Consider the following 15,024-nt stretch of genomic DNA (forward strand, 5'->3'; position numbering starts at 1 on the left):
TGTATGGAAACCAATTTGTCAATAAATTTCATATAAAAAAAATCCTGGTTCATTGCTTTCTGATGTTAATGTCTGGGCTAAGAGTTTCAAATAGCAGGATAAGTCAGGTATCCTGACAGGGCAGTGTAGATATTTTAATCTTGAAGAAAATTCAGTGCCCCTCCTATCTAATGGCTTACACGTCCATGCAAAGAGTGACCCAGTTTTCTAAAATAGTGGGGAGCTAATGGTGTTAGAGGGAGGGTTGAGAATGATGAGTTAGAGTTGGGCATTTCATTTAATGAACTCTAGAATTACATGTCTTCACAATTAATGTTATTTGAAGTTACATTGAATTCTAAACTTAATTTAGAACCACACAATTCCATGGAGTGGTCCACATTAAATCTCATCCATGCTGTTTTTACTGGACTATAGCTGCTCAGTTAGATCTGCTCCCGGAGTCCTTGGAAAGGTGTATCCATTATATAAGCACTTATAAGTCATTCATTGAATGTTTATGGTTACATAATGGAGGGCTTGATAGTAGGCCGCGTGGTTAAGTGAGGAAACTAATTTTACTTAGGTAGCTTATTGGGAGATGGGTTCCTTTATTTTATAGTACATACCAAATTTGGCATATAAGGGAGTTAGTAAGTTTGAAAGTTTTAAGGCTGAACATTTAAAATTCTTTTCTTATAAAAATAATACATGCTCATCTTAGGAACTTGGAAAATACAGGGGTGCCTGGGTGGCTCAGTCGGTTAAGTGTCCAACTCCTGATCTTGGCTCAGGTCATGATCTCACAGTTCGTGAGTTCCAGCCCTACATCGTGCTGACAGTATGAAGCCTCCTTGGGATTCTCTCTCTCCCTCTCTCTGCCCCTCCCCTGCACTCTCTCTCTCTCTCAAAATAAATAAATAAACCTGAAAAAAAGAATTTAGAAATTACAGAGAATACTAAATAAAGGTTGAAATTATCATGAATACCCCTAACACTTAGATCTTACAGAAAATCTTTGTGTATGTATCTGAAGGGTGCTTAAACATATTTTAAGCCGTTTAAGATGTTTGTTATAAATTATTTTATAAATGTTTATAAATTATATAATATGTGTATATTTAAGATACTAGATATATATATCTATATATTTTATAAATATTTTAAAGTATATGTATCTTTAAGATGTATTTGTATGTATATGTATATAAGTCTCCTAAACTATATTAAAACAGTTTGACTTTTATTTATATTTGATTGGGTTAGCCAGACTTAACCTTTTCTTATTACACATTTTATTAGATTTTTATATATATTGTATTGTTTTTCAAAAAGAAATTAATTTGAAATATGTATTATATTCCATAGTTTAAATCTAAATGATCAAGTTACACCTTTTATGCAAAAGTATTAAACTTAAGGAAAGTGAAATTCCTTACAGTGGGGTTTCTGTTAGGTTTATGGAACTTGTTTTTACTTAGAATACTTACCTGTTGAAATTATTAGTCCTCTGGTTTTGCCTTGCATTGTTTGATGTTGACTTGGAGCAAAGCTTGCTTGGGGCCATCCTAAACCCACACTGAAATCATTTCCTTGTCTGGCGATTGTATGCCATAAAAGTTCTGTGAACTGGTATCACATTTGCTCCCTGGTGCAATGTTACCATGCTATCTGGGGAGCTCCTGTAAACATACATTTATGAGCATAAGGATGGTAAATTGATTGTGGAGAATTCCCTTTATACATATAGAGGAAATACTTTTCAACAATATATACCTCCTCAGTCTAACACCGCCAAGAATGTAAAACTCCAAATCCCTAGTCTGTATAAATGTGTAATTATCTGTGAAACTAGATTTTTTTTTTTGAGTCAAAGCACAGATTTTGGTCCCCATCACCTGAATGTAATTAGCTGGGATTACAGGGTGCATCTGGCCATCCTTTTTAGAAATCATTCTCTGTTATGCACAACAAATAAGGTTTCTGAGCCTGGAAAAAATCCCCTACTAACCTTGGTGTAATAGCAGTAGCTCTCGTAGCAGCTCCGCTTTGATTAAAAATTAATAGTGATGTGGGCACTGGGAATTAATTATGAGCTGTGAAATCTATGTCTGATACATTTAAGAAAAAATGAAAGCTATGACTGCTTGTAAGTAGACTATTTTCAATGTATTTTGGGAGTGTTGCCTTTATATTAAAAAAAGGCTTAATTGATTTCAGTAGTTTTTTTTTTTTTTTGCTCTTTTCATTAAAGAACAAACAATGCTAACCGCATGTTTTGCTCTTGCATAATTTAAAAAAAAACTCAAATAGTATTTTCTTCCAAATAATTTTTTTCTAATAAACTGATAATGCATTCTTAATTTTGCTGGCAATTTGAGTACAACAGTGTTTATACTTATTGAAGGCTTAGAACAATGACAGTGAAATAAGAAGAGATTTGTTATTTGCTATTCTGTTACTTGTTTAATATTTGCTTCAGTTAATTATTTGAATTACATGAAATATGTTTTGCATGAAATATTTCAGTGTGAAGGAACAGATGCTTGGGAAGATATTAAACGATCCTTTTGCCTTGGAAATTTTTTTCTCCCATTTTTCATGATTTGGTCTTTGGTGCTTTTCCAAGGTATTCTGGATACTTAATGAGGTTTGGGAAGGATGAGATGACAGGCTTATAGGAAGTGATAATTTTTACAAATGTTTCCTTCAGGATTTGCCTTCAAGATTTCACTACCCTGTGTTTTAAAAGCAAAAGCTCAGTCTAAGGTATTTATGTCCTCAACTATCTTGGGATACAGTTTTTGCCCCATCCCTTCTTCTCTTTCTCCTGCCTGCCACTGCCTGCCTTCCTCCATTCCTCTCTCATTTCTCCCTTCTCCCTTCCTTCCCTCTCCCTGCCTTCCTCCCTCCTTTCTTTTTTTTCTCCCTTTTTCCTTCCCCCGTCTGTTCTTCTTTCTTCTCCTTTATTTATTCATTCAGTCATTTATTCATCCCTCATTATTGATTACTTTCTTTTCTTTGAGAGAGAGAGACAGAGAACAAGCAAGGGAGGGGCAGAGGGAGAGAGAGAATGTTAGGCAAGCTCCATGCCCCATAGGAGCCCTGTGCAGAACCCACCTTGAGATCATGACCTGAGCCTAAATCAAGAGTCAGCCTCCCCAGGTGCTCCATTTGATTGATTACTTTCTAAATGCTCACCACACTTGGTTCTCTGTGGGAGGTGATTAAGTTAAAGACAAAGACCCACTGAGCCCTTATTCAATCCTCCTGACAACTCTGGAGGTTAGGGTTATTATTATTATTTCCATTAAAAAAATTTAAGGCTTAGGAACACTAAGTCCTTGCTTGCCTAAGGTCACTGAGGTAGTAAATGATAGGTCAGAATCTTTTTCTGTCTTTGCCTCCCTTGGAGCAGACCTTCTTCCTGTGTGTCAGAGATGGCTCCAAACTCAGATCTGTCAGTTTCCAGGACGTGAGCTTATTATGCCACAGTATTCTCAATTCACAAAGATAGAAAAATGAGAGGAAGAGGAAGTATTGACTGACTTAAATAGAATCAAAGTTTAGATGAATCCATGGATTATACAACCTTAGGAAAACCTATGCTAGAGTAAGTACCATTTATTGAGGGCTGTTAGGTCCAGGAAGTTTCTACATGTGTTATCTTCACTTCAAACAGCAGTCCTGCTGCCCCATTTACATATGGAAAACTGTGGTGTAGTTTAGAAAGGATATCTTCCTGAAGATCACAACCTTGTAAGAGAGTAGAGATTTGAATCCAGGCCTGTTTGATTTAGGGTCTCCACTGTACCACCTCATCTTTGGAGGATGAAGTTGGAGACGGCAACTTGGCATCAGAGAGGGATCCACTAGGCACGCTCGTGCACACTCTTTCTGAGTGCTTCCCCTGTGCCGGGCACGGTGCCAAGCACGTGAGCTACAGTGACCACAAACAGGTGCTTCCCTCATAAATACCTGCTTTCTGGGGCCCCTGGGTGGCTCAGTCGTTTGAGTGTCGGACTTCAGCTCAGGTCATGATCTCGAGATTCATGAGTTCGAGCCCCACGTCGGACTTGCTGCTGTCAGCTGGTCAGCTGCACTTTGGATACTCTAGCCCCCTCTCTCTGCCCTTCCCCCACTTGCACTCTCTCAGGAATAAATAAAAACATACATACCTACTCTCTAGTCCTTCTAATACTGAAGCCAAAGCTGTGTTTGCTCACTGCCTTTGAGAACATTTCTCATATACTAATCTGTTTTGACTAAAAATGGTGCACAATAGGGCTGTGTATCTGAAAATATATGTTAGGAGATAAGCTTTCTGTTTTTATTAAGTATATTTTGTGAAGAGAAGAAAGAATCAAAGTTCAGTGTTTATGTGGGGCACCTGGGTGGTTCAGTCTGTTAAGCGTCCGTCTTTGGCTCAGGTCATGATCCCACAGTTTGTGAGTTTGAGCCCCGCGTTGGGCTCTGTGCTGACAGCTCAGAGCCTGGAGCTCAGAGCCTGGAGCCTGCTTTGGATTCTGTGTCTCCTTCTCTCTCTCCCCCTCCCCCACTTGTGCTCTGTCTCTCTCTGTCTCTCAAAAATAAATAAATGTAAAGAATATATATATTTTTTAAAAATTTCAGTGTTTATGTAACACTGGCCATACTACTCATCACATTAACCCTGGGAAGAAAGTCCGCTTTGGTATGGAGTTTTCAGTTTTAAGTGTTTAGAACCCTCTAGTTTAAAAAACTTTTTGAAGTTGTATGATTACATTTTATTCACAAAGGTAAAACAGTAGAGGACGAGACCTAAAGAAATAATAAAAAAGACAAGAGCCCACATTTACTGAGTGTTCACTGTATACTAAGCACTGTACCATGTGCTTACATACATAATTTAATGTAGTCCTCACAGCAGCTCTAGAAGGAGATAACCTTATAGTCCTCATTCCACAGAGGAGGAGACTGAGGAACAGAGAAGTCAAGTAATACCCTCCAAGGTCACACAGCAGAATGGGGATTTGAACCTAGGCGGTTGATGATCCTGGTTGATTAAAGTCACCTAACAGTTGCTCATCTGCCCCTTTATTTTGCACAGTATAGCACTCATTTTGCTTAATTCAACACTTTTTCACCAAGCTCCCTAACATGTCATAATCATTCATTGTCACTGAACATTTATTTAGCACCAGCCACATGGCACATCTCATACTAGGTGGCTAACGCACAGTGTTTGGCAAAAGCTAAGGTAATGTTTATCTTCTAAGGTTTTTTATTTGGGTCCTCTCCATGTATCTCCTCATAATCTTTCTGCAGAAAACGACAAGCTCTCTGCAGAATACCAATGAGTTATTTCTTTCTATTCTTTTGTGTAAGACATAATTCAGATTAGGGAAAGGGCCAATTTTAAAAACCTAAGTTTAGGTGAGGTAACTCGAACATGTGGGATTCATTCGGGTTCTAGTTTTTACAGCTTTTTTCTAAAATCCATGAGAACTCGAGTGTGTCTTGCATTAAAGAATTTTTTTTTCTGGCTTGTAAGACAATCTAAGGTTGAGGTAAGAACTGAGGTCACGGGAAGCAAAGATCCATGCAAATGCAGTGCAAGACATCAGCTATTTGGTTATGGGCAATCAGTTTGTGGTTAACTGAGGTCGACTGCAGCGCCCCAGTCCCACCTGGGCAGCAGGGAGCTGGGTCTACCCTGAGCTGCCTGTTTTCAGGCGGCTTCTCACAGCTTTGATGTGCTATATCTGCATGTCATTTCCCAGCTCTGATCTCCAGCTTCATTTTCAGCCACGGCCTTGGCACCCCACTGATTCTCACTTCCATCCCAAGGCCAGCCGCAGGCGGACTGTTTAAAAAAAAATAAGTCTGTCTTGCTTCCCTGCAGATGGAATGCTTTACATGAGAAATAATCCAGCTGAGTTAGCTCCACAGTGTGAATAAGAATGAACTGGCTTTTGGTTTAGGAGGGATTCAGGTCTGGAATGCACTGTGCTTTCGGAAGAGGTTAATGGTGGGAGTTTGTGAATTCTCCCTTGACTCTAGAGTCAGACCCAAGTTCAAGTCCGGATGTTGGTACTCACTAGCCACCTTTTTGAATCTTAGTTTCCTCTTCCCTGAACTCAAAAGTTGGTGCAAGAACTAAAAGGGATAACACATGCACAGTGCTTACCATATTGCCTGATACACGCTGAGTGTTTCGTTAATGTTATTTATTGCTTTTGTGTATTTTGGTCTTTATTCATGGAGAAGGAAAAAGCATACTACTTTTGTTTTTAAATCTTCCCCAGATGCATGGTCACCAGTGTCCTACAAAACAGCTATTAGTATAAACCCCTTCATATCAACCCCATTTCCATTGCAGGTAGGTGATCGTACTTTGCCATATAAGCATGTCAGAATTTGAGAGGCCCTGCAGCTAGTGGATGACTTTCTTGGGGAAGCCTTCACTGACCATCTTATTGAAAATGTCAGCAATCCGTCTTGCCCATTTTCTATATCCTTACTCACTATTGACTGCCTGGTCTATCCAGTTCTGAGAGAAGTGTCTTGTAAAAAATTATACTGCGATGGTGAATTTGTAATTCTGTAATTTTGCCTGTTTTTACCCTAAATGTTTTGTGGTTACATTGTTAGAAGTGTGGAAATTTATACTTATTTTACTCTCTTGGTATATACTTTGCTTCTTATCATTATGAACAGTCCTGTTAGAAGTAATTTCTTTTTCTAAAATTAATTTGAAAGCATCAGCCTTCTGTAGAATGGAATATTACTCAGCAGTAAAAAGAAATGAATTAGAGATACACATGTCATGCATGAATCTCAAAAGTATTAAGATGAGTGAAAGTAGCCAGACAGAAAGATTACATGCAGTATAATTCCATTAAAAAAAATTCTACAAAAAAGTAAATCTAATTTACAGTGATAGAAAGCAGATTGGTGGTTGCTAGGAGACAGGGTTGGGTAGAGGAATTGACTGGGAAGGGGGACAGGGAAACCTTTCATGGTTATGGAAATGTTCTGTACTTTGATCATGGTAATAGTCAAAACTCATTAAACTATACTCTTAAAATGGATGTACTTTATTGTACATAAAATATGTTTCAGTAAAGTTGAGTCACACAAAAAAATCAGATGTGATGATTTCTGTCTAATCACAGAAACTCACAGAAAACTCACAGTGAGTTCCCCCCCTCTTTTTGAAGGACAGTTTAATACTACATAGATTTCTAGGTTGATAGTTACTTTCCCTAACACTTTAAATATATTATTCTATTATCTACCTATTTTTGCTGAGTAGAATTCAGTCAATCCAATTGCTAATATGTCTTGTTTTCCTACTCCACTAGATTTGAAGAAAGCTTTACTTTTTTTTTTTTTTGAGTGTTGGACATTTTCACTAAAGTGTGTCTAGTCGCAAATTTGCTTTTTATTCATCTTGTTGAGATTTGGTGTGATCCATAAATCTAGTGACTTATTTCTTTATTCATTTCTCAGCCATTATCTCTTTTGATATTGATTCTTCTTCATTCTCTCCATTCTTCCTCCTGAAATTCCTACTAGATATATGTTAGACTTTTCCATTTTAATTTTCTAATTTCCTAATATCTCTTTTATATTTCATGTTTTGAATTCTTACATCTCCGTGCTACACTCGTGCTGGAATAATTTCTTTGGGACTACCTTCCATTTCATTAGTTCTCTTTCACCTGTTAAGTTCTCTTACTTCAATGGATATATTTTTCATGGCTAAAATTTCAATGTAATACTTTTCACACATGCCCATTTGTTTCTTATACCATCCAGTTCTTGCCTTATGTCTTCTATTTATACCTGTAGTTGTTTGCACATTTTAAAGGTGTTTATTTCTAAATCTCTTTCATTTTCTTCCACTATTCCAGGTCATAGTGTGCTAATTCCAATCTCTGCTGTGTCTACATTCTGTTTCTCTATGTAGTTTGTAATTTTTTATCACAAATTTATTTTCAGTTTGTTTTCCGTGTGAGTCCCATGAGACCCGAGTTATGGGGGGCGGGGGTAGTTTTGAGTTTACTCTGCAAGATCCCTAGAAGTTTCATTGGCCTTCCCCTAATTTTTATATTAAATTTCCATGGTAGATAGTGTTTCCAGAGAAGCCCATAACAATATCTCCTCTCCCACAAGCTCGTTTGCAGTGTGATCTTGCCACTTCCCATCAAGACGTGGAGTTTATTTTCCCTTCCCCTGATTGTGGGCTGCCCTTTGACAGGCTTTGAACAGTTTAATGTGGTAGAAGTGACACTGTGTAACTCCCAAGACTTGGTCTTAAGAGATTTCCAACTTTCACCTTTACCATTTGGAATGCTCCCTCTTGGAGGCCCATCATCATGTTAAAATGCCAACATTAAGACCACCCTGCTGCCTACATAGAGAGGGGAAGGCCAAGTTAGGAAGCACCAGAACAAACATATGAGTGAAGACTTCTTGGACCTTCAGCTTCACTCAGCCCAGTTGAGCCACTACCTGAATGTAAGGAGCAAATGAGCCCAGCCTTACATGGAGCAAAGGCTTGACCTGAATCCCTGACTGACAGATCACAAGCAGACGATGTGAGGGACACCTGGGCGGCTCATTCAGTCGAGCATCTGACTTTGGCTCAGGTTATGATCTCGTGGTTCGTGAGTTCAAGCCCCACATCGGGCTCGTTGCTGTCAGTGCAGAGCCTGCTTCAGATCCTGTGTCCCCCTCTATCTGTCCTTCCCCCACTTGTGCTCTCTCAAAAATAAATAAACATTAAAAAAATGATCTAAATCTACCACACAGTCTTGGGGTTCTGATTCTTACAGTTGGCCCTTTTCCACTCATGATGTAGGTAGATGGCAGCTGTCTTATCACTACCTAATGGATACAGCCTTTCCAGTTCACCTTTCACTATGGTCCTTCCATGTCAAGTCATTTTCACTGCAATGACTGGAAATGTATCCCCACTCATTAGGACTCCACTTCTCAGCACCTCTGGATGACTTTCTCTGATCATTATAAGGAATACTGAATAATTATTTCCTCTCCATGCCACCCCTCTACTCACAAATAATGGTTTTCAGTTTTTTTATGGAATGAGATTTTATTTCAAGATATTTGTACCTAATGAAGATTGCACCTTACCTATTTCACTAATTCTCTTCACATATTTGTGCCTCAGTAACTGAATTATTTTTTTCCTACATACCTCACTACATATCCTTTCTGCAGAATTTTACACACATTGTCCTCTTTGCATGACATACCCAACCCTCTGATGCCCAAAATGTAATTAAAACCCCATGGTGTGCTAAAACCAATCTTTCAGTTCCTGCTAAAGTACTTCCTTTTCCGTGAAGTCTTTTTTGAAGGCTCAAGATGTAATCTCTTCCTCCCTTTAAGACTAATAATAATTTTAACTTGTAATTGGCTTGTGATTCCTACCTTCTCCAGATTTTACAGCATAGTGCTTTAGAGCAGAAGCTGGCAAATTACAAGCCTCTAGACATCCAGCCCACTGCCCATTTCTGCAAATAAAGTTTTATTGGAACACAATCACACTCATTCATTAATATATTCTCTGTGATTGCTTTTGCATTATGATAACAGAGTTGATTAGTTGTGACAGAGACCATATGGCTCACAAAGCCTAAAATATTTACTGTCTGGCCCTTTACAGAAAAATTTTGCTCATCTCTGGTTTACAGAATGAGAATTGGACTTTGAATCACCACCCTTAACATTTACCAGCTATTTGATCCACAAGCTTGCTGTGAAGGTCAAATGATAGAATAGGAATGAATTTTTTTTTGGAACATTTAAGGCATAAATATAGAGTATTTTTATTGCTGTTACTTTGCCCTAAGTTAATATGTTATGATTTATCTCTAACTGAATAAATATTTCTCATAACGAAATAAAAAGAAATTAGAAACAGTGTGGTGTTATGTAGATGTTATTGCATTCTTTTTATAAAGGTGTACAGACATGTGTGCACATGTGAGGTGCTGTAGAAATACCTGGATTAAGCTCAGAAAAATAAAAGAAACATTTCCCTTTGTAAGCTCTAATGTGGAATATTGTGACTGTAAAATAGACACGGGTTAGTGTGTAACCAGCACATCTTTGCTTGTTTGTGCAAAATGTCTGTCTTAAGATGATTTTTGAAAGTGAAGAAGTTGGCCTTGCCATTTCTAGTCATGAAATGATATCTCAGCTTTTGTGTTTTTGCAGAGCCAGATTTTGGAAAATATAATGTCAAAGATGGTTTCTCAGTGTGGATGAAAGAAGTGAAAGGCCACTGTTAAAAACACACACAACAACAACAACAGCAGCAAACAGGCTGATTATACACAGATAGCTCGGAGATGGTGGTAAAGGGAGCCCCTTTCTAACCAACTCTCCCAGCCAGTGGTACTTTGAAAGAAGAAATGTATGTCCCATCAGGAAATTTTGCTTCCTTATCCCTTCTGGGACATTATTAAATTTTCTTCTAAGAAGGAGACCCCAGTAGGCTACAAATTGTTTTCTCCACTGTTTGTGCAGTGAAAACAGCGGGTAGGAGGGGAGTGTTTAAGGAGCCTGGCATTCTGCAGAGCATCAGGGCCTCTTTAATTAGAGAGAGGCTGTCAGGAAAGATGAACAATGTTCCCTTTGTTAGAACAACACAGTGTCTTTCAAAATCATATTTGTTTTTAAACTCAGTGTATTTGCTCACAACCACGATGAGAAACACAGTTGAGGTGATGCATAAGACTTTGAATAGGACAAGTTTGCTTTAAAAATTATAACAAATGGTGATACAGGCTTTAAAAATCAGGGACTGCAATGAGAGTATCGTAAAAAGTTCGCTCTAACTTTGAAATGTGCTGATAAATGAGTTATGTCAGCTTGAGGGGAAGTATAATACACATGGATACTTTGGATAAGAAAATGGAATCAAAACTCTTCTCTTCTGACAGTACAAGTAAATTTTATGACAATGGATTTTTAGTTGCCTTTTTTCCTTTCTTAGGCATCTTCAATTCTAAGTACACTCATGAAACAGTAAGATGATAGAGACTATGAAAACTTTTCAACTTCTAGGAACTTCATTGACTCAGGCAAGAACATTTAGAGGGCTTGTTGTTTCCAAGTATCTTAGTGATGAAAACAACATCATCCCAAGGAGTTTTATTTCCTAGGAAAATTGGTCTGATATGGCTGTTCATTAAGTACTAATATCTTAATGAAGCCTCTTCTTTAATAAAAGTTACCAAGGGAACAGGATCAGTTGTTGAGATTCTGCTCTGGTCTTTGTACATATAAAATGCCTTTTGTTGGGGTACTGGCTGGCTCAGTGGGTAGAGCATTTGACTCTTGATCTCAGGGTCATGTGTTCAAGCCCCAGGTTGGACACAGAGTTTACATCAACAACAACAACAACAACAACAAAAATAAAATATTTTTAGTTGTATTTTTTTTCCCAATGTGGCTTTATTCTGTGCACTGCAGGATTACCCAATAGGCAACTATATGCATTCGAAAAGCATCAACAAAATAGGGGTATCAAAAAAAAAATTGTGGTGGGCAAGAAGTTGATTGTGTGTATGTGTGTGTGTGTGTGTGTGTGTGCATGCGCACATATTCATGTGTATTTATATGTACGTCTTTATATATGTTTCTTATGTGTAGTAAGATATATTTTGATATATTTTGATTCCTTATATACTTCTCATATATTTTTTACTTCCTGTATATATTTCATATATATGTATTTTTTGTTAGGGTTCAAGCTAATTTCCATGAGAAACACAAACAAGAACTTTGCTTGACCTCCTTATGGCCAATTTGTGTTTTAGTAGGGTTTCTCTGCTGAATTATATATTGAGGGAGGGTACCACTTTAAATTTCCAATCAGGACTTGAGTTTGTCTTGTATCACACTAGGTCTTTCAGAGGAAATCAAGGAAAGGACAGACATAGTCCCTTTCCACAAGGAGTCTGCACGTGAGACATACACTCAGGAAACAATTAGAGACTTAACCAGTATATTATAGCCAGTAGTTTTAGTTGTGTGTGTTTGATGTCTTCTTTGGCTTGATTGGTTATTAACTCTCATGTTGACAGAGTCCTTTATTAAATTGTTAAATACCCATTTGTTCAAAATATAGATGATTTGCAGTTATTGATAAAATTCTACAAGAGATAATCCACCACACCTCAGACAAATGATCAGAGAGCAACTCTCCATAGTTGGTGTTTACCCAGCTATTGTCTAGTAGACTGATGACTATAGGAATAAGCCACAGGGGTACCCAACTAACTAGAACCTTCAAATGATTGACTTTTCCCCTTGCACTTTTGTTTGCTGAAAAAGAAGAAATGCTAAGATGATAACCAATAAGAGGAATTTTTCTTTTTTGAGTCCTCGAGCATGGTTTTAGATCAGTGTATAGTAAGTCCAGTGTCCTAGCTCACCTTCATCTACAGTTCTGCTTAGTGAAAACTATTATTGCTAAGAATAACACTGGAAAATACCAGCCTTTAAATAAATATCAATTCTGTTTGCGGCATTGCTCTCATAAAGTAGACAAGTACCTGCAGAAACATTTTTTAATTATAAAAGTAGAGGCAAAACAATTTTCTATATTAGTTGGTACATTTTACTGAAACTGTGGTTTCACTTACCATTACTGAAGTAATTAAGTTTTGTTGTGTCTGGAGAAGTGCTCTGTGTCCTGACATTCTTCTCAGGGTATCTAAGAAAGGCAAAATCTCTAAAGAGGATGGCAAGTTCTCTAAACAAGCCTATCAAAGAGATCCATCAGTAAAGCTCAATACAGAGGAGAATATCTCACTACAAAATGAGTCAGGGTCATAGTAAAGACCTTAGGAGTTTTGAGGGGGAATTGAATGCTACAACTGTTATAAGGCCAGGAACTGTGTTTGCCTTGTTCAGGGCTACATGTCTACCCCCTTGCATAGAATAGGCACTTGGATGAATCTGTCAAATATTTACTATTGTAAGGATCATTATATAGATTATAGCTGTTGAATTAGATATTTGCAGATGAGTTGAATTTTAACTGCTTGCCGAGGATCGGGAACACCATCCAGGTAGCAGAAAGCATGTGAAAAAATGCTGAGGTGGAAAGGAAAGTCATGGGTAAAGGGTGGGGTAAAATATTGCACAGAGTTGGAAAAAGTCATTTAATGGATTATCCTATGTCTTATATCATGCTTAGACTTGGTGGTGGTTTGAGAGAGAGTCATTTTATGTTTGTGCTTTTATTTTTCCACATACCTCTCTCACCCCCCTCTCCCAACACCACCTTGTGGATTAGAAGAAAGAGCATTGCTTATTGCTAGGGTCAGTTTGGGTTTTAGCCTTAAAGTATTCTGAACAAAAATGATAGCTGGGCACATCCACTCTCAGATACAGAGCTAAAAGAAAGCTTTGCAGGATTCCAGAAGTATTTCATTTGACAGCATGTCTTCACTTTTATTCAAGATGAAACCTTGGCTAAATCTCATTATTTTGCTACTTCAAATCCATAAATATGCCACTTGAGGTGCCCCTAAAGAACACTACTGCATTGATGGTTACTTTATGAGGTCACTGGTACTGGGTACCCTGAGGAAATGACATCCCTGATGCATCATTTTGCTAAGTGCCCCTGCTCAGTGACAACACTGATTTGACTTCTGAATAGGCGTGCTTCCTAGAAATTACCCTTCAGCTGACCCCACGCCACACCACACATTACATGTTTAGTGATGTCACTCCCATTCCCCGGCTGCAGGCAAGAGATGCCTGAGAAGGAGAGGAAGTTTACCATCGAAGGGAAATGGAAAGTGTTTATTTTATGTCTCTTGTCAGAAGGTCAGCACCAGACACACATTTCAGGGCTCAGTGCACTGAACACTCAGACACACATGGACATTGGAGTGAGTGTGGAGAATCCAAGGGAAATGTGGGATCATGAAGAGACTGGAAGATAAGAGTTATGTGTAATGAAAGAGCTTTAATTTGATGCAAGGGAAATGCCAGGTTTCATGTAAAGGAGGATTTTGGAAAGATTAGAAGTAATGGAGCTGAGGGTTCCTGAACAATGTTGTAAAATTTCCTTTTCAAATATGATGGGCTCTCTCCTTTCTGAGATAGACTAAGTTAGCACTATCTTGATAACAAAGGGATAATTCGAGTGCCCACTTAAGACATTAACATTTGCATGATAGCCAGGTCTCTGTGACCACTTCACATCATTCAAAAATAGATAAAGCAATTCTGCAAATAAAGGCCCTGCTATACTTACTTTCTCTAATTCTTCCCTGAGCTTGACAGTGAATATTTGGGTTTAGCTGAAATAAGAAGGAAAACAAGTGTAATTTAGAAGAAAAAAATCTAGTTGGTTATATGAGTAGCTTCAATGTGTAATTGAGCATCAGTTACTCATCAGTAATTCAATCACCATTCTCTATTCTCTACATGGCTAAAACTTTGGTCATATTTTATGTAATCCCTGGCCATGAGAAAGATAGGAAGTGTGTGTGTGTGTGTGTGTGTGTGTGTGTACCAGAAGAAAACATAAAGAACATAGAAGATTTTTTTTTAAGTCAATGGGTAAATAATTAATTTCAAAACAAAGTCTTGATGGATTCTGATATTAGGGGCTGGAGGAGAAATGACAAATATTTTGAACCTGTGTCTACTTTACAATTTACAATTACTTATTATCATTACTATTTTTACAAACTGCTTGCTAAAAAATTGAAGCAGCTCACATTCATTGAACAAACACTACTGAATGCCTTACATTCTCTTCCAGTTGCCTAAATTTGTTGAAAATAGGTACAGTTAAAATTCAGTTAAAATTCATAAGGGCGTGTACAGTGATGTGATTAGTAGGAGGGGACACTTCTCAGTTGGTCTCTCTCTTAAATTTCTGTGTTATCTTGCAAATGGAGGTATAGAATGCCTTTGTCCTGGATAATCTTTTCAAAGGTGTTTATACAGCTCCTGGTCTTGGAAGAGAAAAATATTATTTCCAGCATGCCTATTGCCCAT

This window comes from Prionailurus bengalensis, chromosome C1 (assembly GCF_016509475.1).
Source record: "Prionailurus bengalensis isolate Pbe53 chromosome C1, Fcat_Pben_1.1_paternal_pri, whole genome shotgun sequence".
Classification (NCBI taxonomy): domain Eukaryota; kingdom Metazoa; phylum Chordata; class Mammalia; order Carnivora; family Felidae; genus Prionailurus; species Prionailurus bengalensis.